This window comes from Megascapheus bottae, chromosome 11, assembly GCF_031878675.1.
Source record: "Megascapheus bottae isolate mThoBot1 chromosome 11, mThoBot2.hap1, whole genome shotgun sequence".
In the NCBI taxonomy this organism is placed as follows: Eukaryota; Metazoa; Chordata; class Mammalia; order Rodentia; family Geomyidae; genus Megascapheus; species Megascapheus bottae.
This window is the reverse complement of record NC_143519.1, coordinates 62,388,967-62,406,272: the sequence shown is the minus strand read 5'-3', so window position 1 is coordinate 62,406,272 and position 17,306 is coordinate 62,388,967. Positions and strand designations below refer to the sequence as shown.

General features: G+C 40.1%; 1 pseudogene; it reads right to left on the bottom strand.

Moving 5' to 3' along the window:
- Positions 1-571: 571 nt before the first annotated feature.
- Positions 572-13,598, bottom strand: LOC150057258 (bisphosphoglycerate mutase pseudogene; annotated as a pseudogene).
- Between the last annotated feature and the right edge of the window lie 3,708 nt (positions 13,599-17,306).

The following is a 17,306-nucleotide window of genomic DNA, read 5'->3' as shown; positions in this document are numbered from 1 at the left end:
TGGAGAGACTTAGAAAAAATCATATTAAGTGAAGTAAGCCAGCCTCAAAGGAACATAGGCTCAATGGTTTCCCTCATTTGTCATATCAGTAGAAACCTTGGGCCTCTCCTAGCAGAAATTTACAATAGAACAAAACCTAGATACATAAGGCCATATAGAATGACCCTAAATGAAAGGACCTCCAGGATATAGAAACAAAGGTGATTGTTGTCCTTAATGTAGTATGTTATCTCTCATCTCTTTAGCTGTCCCTTGGTTATCTCATATTGTTACAATATTTCACCCGATTATCTGATATATTGTATATATGTGTATTTGGTTATTTGAAGTTGGATAGGGAAGGGAGGAAAACAAGATGAGGGGTGGGGGTGGGGGAAGGGAAATGGGGACCAAGACATGAGAAAGGGTATCAATGTTTGTGAAGTAAAGCACCTTCTATCTGATGAATATAATGTAACCCTTCTATTAATTACAATAAAAATATATGAAAAAAAGCAAACAAATCCAGACTCATGGACCAATACAAAAAAAAAACCAGACTGCAGAAATAATCCCATGCATAGATGGTCAACTAATGTTTGACCAGGGTGTCAAGAATACTTATGGAGAAAGGTGATTCTTCAGTAAATGTTTCTCGAAAAGATGAACACCCACATGCAAAAGGCTGAAACTGCACCTTTATATTAAACCAGAAGAAAAAAAATTAATTCAAAACAGATAAAGGCATAAATGTCAGATGGAAAACTAGAAGTGTGTGGAACACACTTTCCTTTCCACAAAGAACTAAAATTAAAGAATTGAAAAGCTGCCATTTAACTAGAAAATTGGGGGGTGAGAAAGACAATGTACTGTGGATAAAATGGAGGGACTGTGGAGCACAGAAGTCTGAGGCATTTTTTTGGGGGGGTCTTTCATGGAACTTGAACTCTGGGTGCTGTCCCTGAGCTCTTCAGCTCAAGGCTTCCATACCACCTTACTCCTTCAGCCACAGTGCCACTTCCTGTTTTCTGGTAGTTAATTGGAGCTAAGAGTCTTACAGACTTTAGTGCCTGGGCTGGCTTTGAACCGTGATTCTGAGATCTCAGCTTCCTGAGTAGCTAGGATTACAGGCATGAGCCACGGTGCCTGGCTTGTGAGGCAGTTTTATAAGGAAAGAAATGAATTATCTTCCATTAACCACCTGATCACCATTGCCTCTCTGGAAGGTCAGTACAGTGGAGGCCCTGCTCCTTTTCCATACACTGAATCAAAGCTGAAGAAGCTGTTCCCAACTGGAAGCAAAGCAAATGTAGTGTACTAGAATGACACCATGAGACACATCTTCGGGAGAAAGCCTTTTGCTATGAAAGTCACCCTGTAAAATTGGTAGAGAAAAGAGAGCTTTTATTATCAACATAGGGGCACAGGAAGTTGCGGTGACACTTGTTACTTGTTAGCAATACATCCCTAAGGAAAGCAAGCTGATGAAATAACTACAAAAGAATTGAAAATGAAAACCAGTGAAATGCAAGAGACTGCAAACATAGTACAACAAAACGAGGGGTACAATTTATGATCTGAATGATAAATTCATCAAAGGGAAACTATTAGAAAGAATCCAACAGAAATCTTGGACCTGAAAAACTCACTAAGTCCAAATAAAAAATTCTGTTGAAGGCGCATGGTATCCTTAACATGTGGCTATTAAATACAAAGAGTACAAGATCGAGGACTCAGTATCTGCATACCCAATGCTATGGACATGGTAATGGAAATATAAACATAACTCTATAGACATAAAAACCTATGACTCTATAGACATAATGTTTTATTCCATAAATTAATATGTTTCTATGACATACAAACCCTTAGCCTAATTTTGATTAAGTTCTAAATTCTAAGTCCCAGTGATTGTAAATAGAGATTCCCTTCTTGAACACTTGTTTGTTAAACTTGTCATTTAAAATATGATGTAAAAATCAACATTAATAAATTCTTTAATAAAAAAATTCTGTTGAGAGCCTCAACAACTGACTGGACCAAACAATGGGGAGATCTTTTGAACTCAACGATACATCTTTTGAGCTGGACTTTGATGGTTCATTGGTTAATCTTAGCTACTCAGTAAACTGAGATCTGAGGATTGGGGTTTGAAGACAGCTGGGGACAGGGAAGTCCCTAAGATTCTAATCTCCAATAATCCACCAGAACCTTGGAAGTGGAGTTGTGGCTCAAGTGGTAGAGGACTAGCCATGAATGAGAAAAGGGAAGGAACAGTGCCCAGGCTCTGAGTTCAAGCCCCAATACAAATACACACACACACACACACACACACACACACACACACACACGCACGCACAAAGATAAATCTTTTAAAGTCACCCAGTCTAGAATCCTTCCTTAAATGTATATAATGAAAAAAAATAAAACAAACAAAAAACAACCCTCCAAGACTCATGAGACCTCACATAGTAACAAATTTTCTAACTCTGGGTATTCCAATTAAAAGTATAGAAGATATAGTCTATGAAGTAATTGAAAGTATTCCAAGTTTTGAGAGTGCTATGGCCATTCAGATCCAGGATTCTCAAGGGATTATAAATAAATATGACTATAAAAGGTAATTTTATATATTCTAACCAAATTATAAAAAGCCCATGACAAAGAATGAGTTCTAAAATATGTAAGGGAAAAGTGCCCTAATTGTAATGGAGATTCCATCCGAATGGAATCTCCATTAGACTAATATCTTATTTCTTGGCAGATAACTTGCAGGTCAACAAAGGAAAGTGGGATGGCATATTTGAAAGTCCTGAATGAAAAAAAACCCCAAACTGTCAACCAAGAGTAGTATATTCATCTGGGTGCCAGTGGCTCAAGCTTACAGTACTAGCTACTCTGTAGTCTGAGTTCTGAGGATTGTGATTCAGAGCCAAGCTGGCTAGATAAGTCTGTGATTCTTTTATCTCCAATTAACCATTGGGAAGCTGGAAATAGAGGTATGGCTCAAGTGCTAGAGCACTAGCCTTGGGTGAAAAAGCTAAGGGATAATGATCAAGTTCTGAATTCAAACCCCAGAACACACACACACACACACACACACACACACACACACACACACACACACACTATCCTTTAGGTATGAAAAAAAAGGTAAAATAAAAATGGAGGAAATTCATCACACTAGGCTAAATGGATTAAAAAATAAATTGATTCCAAGAGACTCACTTTACCAGTGAAGATGTAGACTGAAAGTGGAACAATGGAAAAAGATCTTCCATGCAAATCAAAAGCAAAAGCTATCAGGAATAGCAATACCAATGTTAGGTAATCCTCATGGCAAAAGCTATAAAAAAGAATCCAAGAAACTTACTATATAATGATTAAGGGATCAACTCACCAAGATGCTAATACATTCATATATATATATACCCAACACTAACCCACAGATTACCTGAAGCAACTTCATTAGATTCAAAGGTAGAAGTTGATTCCAAAAAGGTAACTCCGGGGATTTTAGCACCTTATCAGTGGACTCATTAATTGGATAAGAATCTTCTGGTTAAGAAAACATTTCTGTTAAACTACAATTAACCAATGGACTTACCAGGTAGATCCAATAACATTCTTATCATCGCAAAGAACCCTAGCCAGGATAAGCCATGCTAGGTGATAAACAAGTCTGAACAGAGTTTTTAAAAAAACAAACAAAAAATCCAAGAGGTTTATCTTTGTGATGGTTGTTCTTAATGTCAGGGTAAAAAAAGAGAAAAGAAGTAATTTCATATAGTACACTAAGAACCTGGTATATTGTATACATGTTTATTTAAAATAGGGAAGGGAAGGGGAAAAGCAAGAGGATTGGGAGGGGTCGGGGCAGAGAAAGTGGGAGAAAAACACCGGAAGGTGTATCAATGTTCAAGAAGTAATGTACCCACTACCTGATGAATGAAACTGTAACCCCTGTATACATCACCCTGACAATAAAATACAATTCAAAGAAAGAAATTATACCATGTATCTTATTAGACCACAAGGGAGTAAGTCCAAAAATAGACAAAAAGTTTGTTTGAAAATGCACAGATACATGGGAACTAAACAGTATACTTTTGAACAATGGGTTATCAAAGAGATAAAAAAGGAAATTTTAAAAGAAATTTGAAGAAAATTAGAAAGAAAAAAACTACATCAAGGCCTATGGAGTACAGAAAAAATAATAGTAAGAGGGAAACATAGGACTAAACATGAGAAAAGAGAACTATTTCCAATAAACAACCTAACAATGCAACTCAAGGAACAGAAAGGCAAAAAAAAAATGTGAAAAGAGGCAACCGATATCATAGCAGAAATAAATGAGGAAAGACTAAAATAATATCAATAAAACAAAGTATTAAAAAAGATAAGCTGGGGGCTTGGGGCTAGTGGCTGTAATCCTAGCTACCCAGGAAGCTGAGATCTGAGGGTGATAGTGGAAGCCAGCAAGGTCATGCAAGTTTGAGAGACTCTTATTTCCAATTAACTCCCAAAAAGTTGAAAACAGACAAATGGTAGAGTGCTTGCCTTCCGGGGGGGGGGGGGGGGAAGGGGAAGCTCAGGAACAGCACCCTAAGTTCAAGAAGATAAACTGACAAACCTTCAGCTAGGCTAATAAAAGGAGGACTCAAATAAAAAAAAATAAGAAAAGAATACATTAGAATGGATAGTACAGAAATACAAAGGATCTTGAGATTACTATAAAGAACTATTCAGCAAAAGATTGTAAAACTAAAGAAATGGCTGTAGTACTGGATACACATAATCCAACAAAATTTGACCAGAAAAGCATAGAAAATGTGAATCAGTAATAAATGTCTCTCAACAAAAAAAAAACCTTTGGGCAGGATGGCTTCACTAGTGAAGGCGAATACACATTTATTTCAAATGATTCTAAAAATATTAAAAGAGAAAATATTCTTTCAAGCTCATTCTAGAAGAGCAACATTAGCTTGATATCAAAACTAGATATGGACACAACAGTTACAATAAAAGAAAAACTGTGGACCAATATCCTTGAGGTACACTGATGCAAAAATTCTCAACAAAATACTTGCAAGCCCAATCCAACCACATTTCAAAAAGTTAAACTCTTGCCCAGTGGCCTTTATTCCAGTGATTCAAGGATTGGCAAACACATAAAATCAACACTTATTATCTATCACTTCAACAGAATGAAAGACTGGAACTGTACGAGCATCTCATTTAGTAGAAAAGGCATTGGATAAGATCCAGCATTACTTCGTGACATTAAGTACAGAAGGAATGTACTTCAGTATCATGTAGACGACATGTAACCAAACCACAGCCAAATTCATACACAATGAGGAAAAAGCAGAGGGTTTCCGCTAAGATCTGGAGCAAGATAAGAATGCACTCTTCACCATTTATATTTAACATAACAGTGTAAGTCTTAGGCCAGAGCAATTAGGCAAGAGAAAGAAATCAAAAACATTCAGAAAGCAGTTGACGCCTCTCTGTTGCAGACCACGTGATTCTAGAAAAACTTTAAGAACTTCCCTGAAGGGCTATTACAACTAATAAGTGAATTTAATAAGTTAGGAGATACAAAGTTGGCTTATGAAAACCAGTTGCATTTTGCTACAATACTTTTAAATTGAAATAAAAAAGCAATCCTACTCATTTGAACACACACACACACACATATACACACACACATGGAACAACCTACCATGTTCATGGAAGGATTAATATTATTAATATTACCTAAAGCATTGTTAATAGATTCAATGCAATCCTCATCAAAATACAAATGGAATTCTTCTTAGATAAAGAAAAAAATTGTCCCAAAATGTATATCAGACCACAAAACTCCTAACAGACAAAGAAATCTTTAAAAGAATAACTTATTGTTATTATTAAAGTGTTGTACAGAAGTGCTTCTGTTTCATAAGTCAGATAATGAATACATTTCTTTTTTTTTTCTTGGAGTGGCACTCCTTCCTTCTCTTTCCCTCAGTTTCCCCCTCTCATCTCAGCACACCAGTTACATACGTCATTTTCCACATAGTGTATACTGAATACCGTGATTGCATTTGTTCACTTTTCCTCCCTCCTTTTCTGTGCCCTTTGGTCAGTCCTGAGGCTTGAATTCAGGGCCTGAGCACTGTTCTTGGGCTTTTCTTAAGGCTAGATCTCTACCACTTGAGCCATAGCACTGCTTTTGGCTTTTTCTATGTATATGGTCCAGAGGACTCAAATCCAGAGCTTCCTGCATGCCAGGCAAGCACTTCTACCTCTAGGCAAGCACTCTACCACCAGCCCATGCTCCCTACCCCTCTGTGTTCTTCTTTTGCCCCCCTACAAGAAAAAAAAAGCTCAAAGTAAAAGCCAACACCAGCACCACAACCACCACCATCAACCAAAATTTCATGTTTTCATTTCCTGAAGTTTGTTTTGGTAAATAGTAGTTTAGTATTGGGTTCATCCCCTAAGGGTATTCTTCTTTAGTCTGGCTGTTTAGAGTCCTATGTAGGTTATCATATCTAGGTATATTTTAGATTTAGCTTCCACCGATGAGAGAAAAGATGTGTTGTTTGTCTCTCTGGGCTTGGCTTACTTGCCTTAGCATGCTTTGTTCTAGGCCCATCCATTTTCCTGCAAATGACATAGTCGAATAGGACTAGAAAGAATAATTTCTAGTGGCTGAGTAAAATTCCACTGAGTATAAGGACTACATTTTTTTTGGATCTACTCATCTGTTGTAGGCTCTTTCTACAACTTGGCTATTGTGACTAGTTTAGCAATAGACATAGATGTGTAGATGTCTTTATAGTACCCTGGCTTGTGATGTTCTGGTTAGATGCCCAAGAGTGGCATGGCTGGGTCATTGGAAAATTCTGTTTAGTTTTTTTTTTTTTTTGCCACAGAATTTTATTTGTAACCAACTGCGAATACCCAAAGATCAAAGTTAAAAAATATCAACCCTTCTAAAAATAAAACAAAAAGCGAACATAAACAAACAGAGCTGTCTGTTTTCTTGCTTAACTCCAATGACCAAAGAGGAATTATACTGAATGTCATGCCAGGGGTGACTGTACTGTTCTTCAGGTGGGCTTTGGTGGCCTTCTCAAAGGGATCCATCTATGACTATCCCATTTAATGGGCCTCTGGTCTTAACTGACCAAGCATCCCTTTCCCTAGAGGAAAAGACTAGAAATAAATATGTATGCAGAGTGTATTATCTAGTAATACTTAACTCTCATTTTAGAAATCTTTATTAAAAAGAGTCACCTGTCAATTACTCAGTGATGATTTATTAAACCATTGAATAATTGAATACCTTCAACATCATCTATATTTTTTTTTTTTACTTTTTCATCTCAGGCCCTAACAAAACAACCTTATTAATCCCTACTGGTTACTGGTTTGGCAAGGAAAGCTAATTCCTAAGGCATATGACATAAACACTTAGGCATCCTAAAGCCTTTTCTGGGCCTAGCTAAGTTATCTGGCTATATGACTTACTTTCATAATGGCTGCCTGGTTGGCTTCTTGGTTACGCAGAAACTGGTGAGGTCCAACAGCCATGCAGGTTCTCATCCGGCTCCCACAGAATCGGGACTCCAGTGGGAAGAGGCATGTTGATGATGTCTTTGTCCGAGATACCTTCCAGATGTTTGAAGAGGGCTCCACTGCAAATATCAGAATGGGTTTGCCTTTTAGCACTTCGGGAGCCATCCATGCATTCCAGTAAGGAAGGAGTCTCTCCAGAAGGCCCTTCAAGCTTTCAGATCTCAGCAGTTGCTCCAATGGTACATCACAGACTTTGTAACTCCTGTCACTGTAGATTTCATGGTAGTCGGGATTCCTCAAGGGTTGGTGGAGTCACATTGTAGCTTCTTCTCTAGAGCCTCACTTGTTCTTCACCGTGATTCAATGCCATTTTCTCCCCGTTGAGCCCAGTCAAAGTTCTATACTGACGCTCATTCAGACGCCAGGAGCTTTCCACGGGACCCATTCCTGTCCCAGCTCTTCCAAGATCAGCCAGGTTGTGTGCACAAATGGATTAAGGATGGACGAGAACATAAGATCAAACTCAAAGTGCAGTGCTTTGAGCTGCTTCCCACAACTAGTCCTTCGCTGTCCTGTTTCTGATCTACCCAGCTGCAAAATCGGTTCTCCTTATTCCAAGCACCCTCTCCATGTCTCCAGATAATAAGTTTATGCTTGGATATCTTGGTGACTGTTGCTCCCGGGTGCTATCAAATGGGATAATGTTCAAGACCAGCAATACATCTGCAAAGAAGCCCCTGGCAGCAGTAGAAATGGCAGCCTCTCCTCCGTGCCACCCACCAGGCAGCGCCTCCAAGGACTCCTTGTCTGTTTAGCTTTTTTGAGGAACCTCCAAACCTCCTTCCAGAGTGGCTATAATAGTTTATATTCCTGTCAGGAGAACACTAGGGTTCCCTCTCCTCCACATCTCCACCAACCTTTGTTGTTGTTTGAAATCTTGATTAACTGTGCTGGAATTTTGATTTGGTAGATATGAGTATAGCTACCCTTATTGGCTTCTGGATTCCATTTGCTTAGAGTACTTTTTCCATCTTTCACATTTTAGTCTGTGTGTTTTTGCTATTGAAACATGTTTTCTTGCTCTTAGCAAAGACTTTGGATGTTATTATTATTATTTTTTAGCGCATCTAGCCAGAATTGGAGAATTCTAACCTTTTACATTGGTGGAAGGGTGTGAACTAGTTCCTGTCATTGTGTTGTTTTTCTAAGGATTATTTTCTAATGATCGTTTGCTTATCTATTGTTCTAGGGGACTGCATTCTTTCATGTGTCCTTAGGGTTCTGTTTATCTTTCTCTTTGGGACATAGGATTCCTTTAAGCAGCACCTTTTGCAATTAGTAGTTGAGAATTCCTTTGGTTGCTTATTTTGAATGTGTGTGTGTGTGTGTGGTGTGTGTGTGTGTGTGTATGCTAGTACTGGAACTTGAACTCAGGGCCTCACTTTGTTTTTTCACTCGTAGCTGACATTCCCCTACTACCTGACTTGCTGAAGGATTAAAGAAATAATAATTTAGGGTGGGGAGTGTGGCCTAGTGGTAGAGTGCTTGCCTAGCATGTATGAAGCCCTGGGTTTATTCCTTATTACCACATACACAGAAAAAGCTGGAACTGGTGCTGTGGCTTAAGTGGTATGGCACTAGCCTTGAAAAAGACCAAGGACAGTGCTCAGGCCCTGAGTTCAAGCCCCATAACTAGCAAAAATACTATTTAAAAAAATTAATAACTTTGCTAAATTGGAAGTTGACTTTCCTTGTAGTACATCTTTCCATGCTTGGCGTGCCTTTAAGGATTTCTGCTGAGAAATAATCTGTTATGCTAATAGTTGACCCTTTAAATACATGAGCTGGTACCTCTCTCACACAGCTAGCCACAGCCACATTCTTTCTTTGTTCTGTACTCTCAGTATTTTAACAATAATAAAGCATAGTGAGTTCTTTTTTCCATATATTTTTATTGCAATTAATAGAAGGGTTACATTATATTCACCATATAGAAGGCATTGCTTCACAAACATTGATACCCTTTCTCATGTCTTGGGCCCCGTTTCCTTACCCCCACCCCCACTGCTCATCTTATTTTCCCCCCTCCCCTTTCCGATTTCAAATAAGCAAATATGCATATATACAATATATCAGATAACCAGGTGAAATACTGTAACAATATGAGATAACCAAGGAACAGCAAAAGAGTTGAGAGATAACATAGTACATTAAGGACAACAATCACACATTATATGGCTTTTGTTTCTATATCCTGGAGGTCCTTTCATTTAGCCTCATTCTATATGGCCTTATGTAGCTAGGTTTTGCTCTATTGTAAATCTCTGCTAGGAGAGCCCAAGGATTCTACTGATTATGACAAATGAGGGAAACCATTGAGCCTAAGTTCCTTTGAGTCTGGCTTACTTCACTTAATATGATTTTTTTCTAAGTCTTTCCATTTCCTTACAAATGGAGCAATGCGATTCTTTCTGACAGCAGCATAGAATTCCATTGTGTATAAATACCACATCTCGCTGATCCACTCATCAACTGAAGGGCATCTGGGTTGGTTCCATATCTTTGCCATGGTAAATAGTGCTGCAGTGAACATCATTGTGCTAGTGGATTTAGTATGTCCTTGTTTCTGGACAATTGGGTCAATGCCAAGTAGTGGAATTGCTGTGTCATAGGAGAGCTCTGTGTTTAGTCTTTTGAGGAACTGCCATACTGCTTTCCATAGTGGTTGAACGAGTTTGCACTCCCACCAACAGTGTGATAGTGATTCCTCCTGGCCACATCCCCTCCAGCATCTGTTGTTGTTAGATTTCTTGATCCTGGCCATTCTAACTGGAGTGAGGTGGAATCTTAGAGTTGTTTTGATTTGCATTTCTTTTATGGCCAGAGATGTTGAGCATTTCTTCGTGTGTGTATAGGCCATTCTTATTTCTTCCTCAGAGAAGATTCTCTTTAAGTCTTTGGCTCATCTTTTAACGGGATAGTTGTTTCTTTGGAGATTAGTTTGGGGATGATTCAATTTTTTGAGCTGTTGATGTGTTTTAGATATGAGGCCTTTGTCTGTTGTATTGTGAAGGTCTTCTCCCACTCTGTAGGCTTTCTAGTTAGTTCGCAAGATATATCCTTTGCCATACAAAAGCTCTGCAGTTTAAAGCAGTTCCACTTGTCCAGCCTTTCTCTGATTTGTTGTGTTTCTTGGTCCTTTTAAGAAAGTGTCGACCTCTGCCAAGGAGGCCTAGTGTATCTCCTATTCCTTCTTGTAAAGTTTTCAATGTATCTGCTTTTACCTTGAGGTCTTTGATCCATTTGGAGTTAATCCTGGTGCAATGTGACAAAGAAGGATCCAACTTTAGTTTTCTGCAGGTGCTTAACCAGTTTGCCAGCACAACTTGTTGAAGAGGCTGCTTTTTTTCCTTTCTATTTTTTTGGCTCCCTTATCAAAGATTAGGTGGCCATAGGTCTGTGGGTTAATATCTGGGTCCTCAGTTCTATTCCATTGGTCTTCAGGCCTGTTCCTGTGCCAGTACCAAGCTGTTTTGGTCACTATAGCTCTGTAATAGAGTCTAAAGTTTGGTATTGAAATTCCTCCTGCTCTGTTCTTTCTGCTAAGAAGTGTTTTTGCTATATGGGGTCTTTCATTATTTCATATGAAACTTTGGATTGCCTCTTCTATGTCTTTAAAGAATGACATTTGGATAGTGATGGGTATTGCACTGAATTTGTAGATAGTCCTTGGCAAGATTGCCAATTTCACGATGTTGATTCTTCCAATCCAGGAGCATAGGAGGTTTTTCCATTTCCTCAGCTCTGCTTTAATTTCTTTGTTCAGGTTTTTAAAGTTTTCATCAGAAAGGTCCTTTACATTCTTAGTTAAGTTCATTCCTAGGTACTTTATTTTCTTTGAGGCTATTGCAAAAGGAGTTGCTTTTTTGATTGTTGTCTCGTTCCTCTCATTGTTGGCATACAGGAAAGCAGTTGATTTTTGAGGGTTAATTTTGTACCCTGCTACCTTGCCAAAGTTTTGAATCAGCTCAAGCAGCTTGGAAGTGGAGTCTATAGGGTTCTTTAAATACAGAATCATGTCATCTGCAAAAAGGGAAAGTTTCCCTTCCTCTTTCCCTATTTGGATCCCCTTTATGCTTGCTTGTTGCCTTATTGTTCTGGCTAGGAATTCTAATACTATGTTAAAGAGGAATGGAGAGAGTGGGCATCCTTGTCTCATTCCTGATTTTAGAGGAACAGACTTTAGGTTTTCACCATTAAGTATAATGCTAGCTGTGGTTTGTCATACACAGCCTTTATTATACTGAGGAATGTTCCATGGATTGCTAGTTTCTCCAGAGCTTTTAGCATAAAAGGGCATTGGATCTTGTCAAATGCCCTCTCTGCGTCTATTGAGACAATCATGTGATTCTTGTCTTTGCTCCTGTTGATGTGTTGAATTATATTAATTGACTTGAGCATGTTGAACCAGCTTTGCATCCGTGTGATGAATCCTGTTTGATTCTAGTGTATAATTTTTTTCATGAGTTGCTGAAGATGGTTAGGTGAGTTCTTTTTTGATAGTTTTTTTGGAGATCTAAATGGCTCCTGTGTCAGATATTTCTTTCCCAAGGTTTGGGAAATTTTCAGTTGTTTCACTTAGTTCATTTGTTTGTACCTTGGTGCTTTCTTCTATGCCAAAATGCTTAAGTTTGGTCTTTTATATCATATCCAAGAGGAAATAAATACCTGCAATTTTATTATAAAAATCTTGATCACGTTCTATTCATTTTTTTCTCTATTACTATCTGAATTTATAATTCATCAACCTCTCCAAGTCCTGAAATTCTTTCTTTTATCTAGTCTCATCTGCTAGTGAGGCTTTTCATTTGAGTTATTAAATGAGTCATTGAGCATTTAGTTACTAAGATCTTGGTTCTTTTTCAAAATATCTTTATTCAACTTCGTGTTCATAACCTGTATTATTTTCCTTAACTTATTGTTATTTTCTCAGACTGTCATATTTCAAAAAGTAGTTCTTTTAATTCTTGATTTGGAATTTCATCTTCTTTATATTTTTAAAGTCAATTGCTAAAGAGTCATAAACTTTAGGATGAGTCATATTGCCTTAATTTTGTATTTCTTATATTATTGTGTTGAGATTTATGCATCTACTGGATATGCTCTCTTTCACTTTTTCGTTTATTTCTTTTATTTCTTTTTTTGCCAGTCCTGGGCTTGATCTCCTTGCCTAAGCACTGCCCTTGAGCTTTCTCAAGGCTAGTGCTCTACCACTTGAGCCACAGCACCATTTCCATTTTTTTTCTGTCTATGTGGTACTGAGGAATCGAACCCGGGTCTTCGTGCATGCTAGGTAAGCACTCTGCCACTAGGCCAAACTCCCAGCTCCACTTTTTATTTTTCTGATCAGTCATTGGGCTGGAACTTAGGGCCTCGTCACTATCCCTGAGCTTTTTTGCTCAAGGCTGGTGTTGTACCACTTTGAGCCACAGTGCCATTTCTGGTTTTTAGTGGTTAACTGGAGGTAAGAGTTTCATGACTTTCCTGCCAGGCTGATTTTCAACTGTGATCCTCAGATCTCGGTCTCCTGAGTAGCTGTGATTACAGGTGTGTGCCACTGAGTCAAGGCTCCCATTCGCTTTCATGTGGGTCTTTCTATTGAACAGCCTTCTCTGGATGTGTCTTGGATATCAGGTTATGATGAAGCTTAGGACTTCTGTGGTAGCAACCAGTGTATTTCTACATAGTGTCCATTTTCACATAGTGTGTGTTTCCTCTAGGTCTCACCAGACTGGAGTACTTCTAATGGATTAGGAAAATGTTTTAGACAGTAAAATACATGGCATATGCCCTCTGTGATGATTCTTCTAGTTTTCACAACAAAGTTTGGACTGAAAGAGTACAATAACAGCTCCTGTTAATAACTCCGTGTAGCTGCAGTGTCCATAATCTTTTAGTTGTTTCTCTTCGTTGCTGTTATAGGGATAGTTGACCAGGAAGTGGTTTTTCAGCCTCCCTACCCTCACTGTGTCTACTCGAATGTTGAACATCAGATTCTTAAAATAAAATCTTCTTTATACTCTTCTTATATGAGTTAAAATAACCGCTGACATTCAAATGGGGACGGGTAAGTTGTGTGTGGTGCGAGGTGTGCTGGTTCTTTTTTTTTTTTTTTTTTTGCCAGTCCTGGGCTTGGGCTCAGGGTCTGAGCACTGTCCTTGGACTTTCTCAAGGCTAGAGCTCTACCACTTGAGCCTCAGCACCACTTCCAGCTTTTTTCTATGTATGTGGTATTGAGGAATCGAACCCGGGTCTTCATGCATGCTAGGCAAGCACTTTAACCACTAGGCCAAACTCCCGGCCAGTGTGCTGGTTCTTAACTGGGCTGAAAGTAAAGCTCTGTTCTACAATGTATTCTAAGTGTACTCAATTCATCCTCATTCTCCTCCTCCTCCTTCCTCTGTTCTCCCTCCTCCTTCCTTCCCGGCTCCTTCTCTCCCCTTCTTCTTTTTTGTTGCTTTCAGTAAGTGGAAGTGCTCTGGGCTCAGAGCTTGTTGGAATAGTTTTGTTTCCTCACTGGTGTGTAGAAGGAGCACAGAACCTACCTTGTCCAGCCTGGGGTTTACTCTAGACCAGACTGAAGCCCTGGTGTTTACAGGGCTCAGCTGCTCTTTGGGGTAACAGGGGCCTGGGTAAAACCCACACAGCTGGTGGTATCACAAGCTGAAAGGAGAGGATGTGGCAGAGCCTACATCTCCCACCCTCCACAGGGAAGGCTTTCCCATGCCTCTCCCAGGGCCTGCAGCTTTTCTGGTTGGTGGCTGGACCATTAGATACTGGGGTCAAAACACTAAGGGACTCTTTCTTGCCTACAGACATCCCGAGTCCAAGCCTGTTTCCATCCAGTGTGGACTTTTGGTGTGTTTCCTGTCACCACCATCCCTGAGAAGCTGTTTTGGGGCTATTTCCTTTGGGAAACTGAGTAAGTGCTACTTGCGTTAGTCCACCATCTTGGCTCCCCATTCTTGGAAGGAGAAAGGAAGGAAGAAGGAGCATCCAGTGTCGCCTGGAGGACGATGGGAGCCTCGTTGGCGAGAGATGTGCTGAGATTGTGGGGCTTGTGGATGGGCTCCACTCTGCTGGACTCAGTTCAAGCAGAGCTGAGAGAGAGGGGAAGTTGATAAGTGACTTAAAAAGATAGATTTTGGAACCTTTCTTTTCCTCTCTTCTCCTTTGCCATCCTGCCCCCCCCTTCTTCTCCTCCCCTTCTCACCCAGCTCTTTCCCCACCCTTCCCTCCTCCTTTTCTCCCCTCCCTCTGTCCTCCTTTCCCTTCCTCTTTCCTCTCCTCTCTTTCCCTTCCCTTTCTCCTTATCCCTCCCTCCCTCCTCTCCTCTTCTCTCACTTTCCCCCCTCCCCCTCCTTCCCCCTCGTTTCTCTCTTGTCTTTTATTTTTTGTTTTGGGGATTGATCCCAGGCCCTCGTGCTTATTAGTTTACTAGAGAAACTCTAACACTTGGACTGTACTTGCAGACCTACCTCTCTCTTTTTTAATATTCAACTTTAAATTTTATTCTGAATTACAACACATAAAAACAGGGTACAAAATAAAGATGTACAATATCCTCATTACCCTAATGTGGAATATTGGTATAACCATGCACAATTTTACTTACTTGTTTAAATGATTTTTTTTTGTGGGTCCTGGGCCTTGAACTCTGGGCCTGGGTGCTGTCCCTAAGCTCTTCAGTTCAAGGCTACCACCCTACCCCTTGAACCATAGTGCCACTTGCGATTTTTAGAGGTTAATTGGAGATAAGAGTCTCATAGTCTTTAGCTCCCCAGGCTGGCTTTGAACTGTAATCCTCAGATCTCAGCCTCCTGAGTAGCTAGGATTACAGGTGTGAGCCACTGCATCCAGCTTAACAAGATCTTTGTAAAGTAGTTGTAGTTGTACAAAGGGATTTCAATTCCATATGCCTTTCTATATGTACAATTTTAATGTTTTAATCAGTGTTAGCTTTTCCATCATTTTCTATCTTTTCCAACCCCACCCATCCCTTCTCATTATTTTTGTTGTTGTTATTATTATTATATATTACTTTTATGTTACACTTCTGGGTCCTGAACTCAGAGCCTGAGTGTTGTTTCTGAGCTTTTTTTGCTCAAGGCTAAGGCTTTATCATTTGAACCATAGCTCCACTTTTGGACTCTTTTTTTTTTTTGCTAGTTAATTGGAAAATAAGCATCTCATGGACTTTCTTGGTCAGGTTGGCTTCAAACTGGATTCCTCAGATCTTAGCCTCCTGAGTAGCTAGAATTGCACTGGCACTCAGCTCATTATTATTTTATTATAGCAATGCTGTATTAGATGAGCCGTAACTTCAGTAGAAACTTAATCAGGAGTCCTGTTGTTGAGATTTTAGGAGAAGATCCGTGGAACAGGTATCAATGGGAGACACAAAGCCGCCAGCCATGCAAACCTTGACAGCATAATCCAGCTGCCCATCAAAGCAACCTTGTAACCTTTTTTTCAGAGCGAGTCAAACTAGTGACAGGTGTGGTTTAGGATGCTTTCTTTTTTCTTAGGATGCTGTCTTTGCTTTGCTCTGGCCACATTGGCCGTGTGTGTGTGTGTGTGTGTGTGTGTGTGTGTGTGTGTGTGTGTGTGTGTCCAGCTGTGGTCTCTCCTTTACACAGTAGTGCAGCCTGGCAGGACTCCTGGGCTAACAGTCCTCAGGCTTGGATTTCAGGGGTGGGAGCTTTCAGGCAGGCAGGCAGGCGGGCAGGCCCTGTTGGCAGGCAGCCCAGGTTTCTGGAATGTGCCTGAGCTTTGCCTGGTGGGCTATCGGTGTGGCTGCTCAGGTTCCTGCAGGAGAACAATGGGCATGTGGCTTCTGGGCCAATTAGTAGTGGGGCCCTTGTCCTTTTGTGCCCTTGCCCCCCTCTCCCCCCATCCCCCTCTTCTGCCTCTCTGTCACTGTCTCTGGGGTCCTGCTCAAACACTTGCAGGCTTGAGGAGCTCCATGTGTAAAACAGAGTCAGTCACCCCAGGGGATTCGAGTCAGCGGGCAGAGAGCTGGCTTGTGACTTGTATCACGTGTGTGTGTCCACACTAACATTAGGTCAGGAAGTGGCCCTGTGTAAGCCACTGTGTTTCTTTTGGCAGAGGCGCCTGCTTGCTTGTGAGTAGGTGTGGGTGCTGACATATACGCTGCCACAGAACCAGCCACATGTGGTGTGTATACCTCTGGGTACTGGGATAATCTGTTAGGACTCAGGGGAACAACATGGCTTTTAATACCCTTTGCCTTTCGTGTTTAAAGACATGTCTTAGTAGGAGGGAGGTTGAAGGGAGAGCCAGGAGCGGGGAGGAGGAGAGTGAAGGTTTCTGGGAGGATTCAGCCAATTTCTTAGAAGAATGCAATGTCTGGATTCCACTCTGGGACAGTCTAAAAGGTCTTGAAATTTTTGACATAACTATAAGTGTATAAAATTATCAGAAGAAAAGATCGATGAAAGAAAAGGGATCCAAAAAATTCAGGATCACTAGGTACTGGTGGTTTACACCTGTAATCAATCCTAGCTACTCAGGAGGCTGAGATCTGAGGAGCGTGGTTGGGAGCTAGTCTTAGGAAGAAAAAATTATCCATGAGATTCTGATCTCCAATTAATTACCAAAAGGCTAGATGTAGAGGTGTGGCTCAAGTGGTAGAGTACTAGCCTTAAGCCATAAAAACCAAATGAGAATGCAAGGCT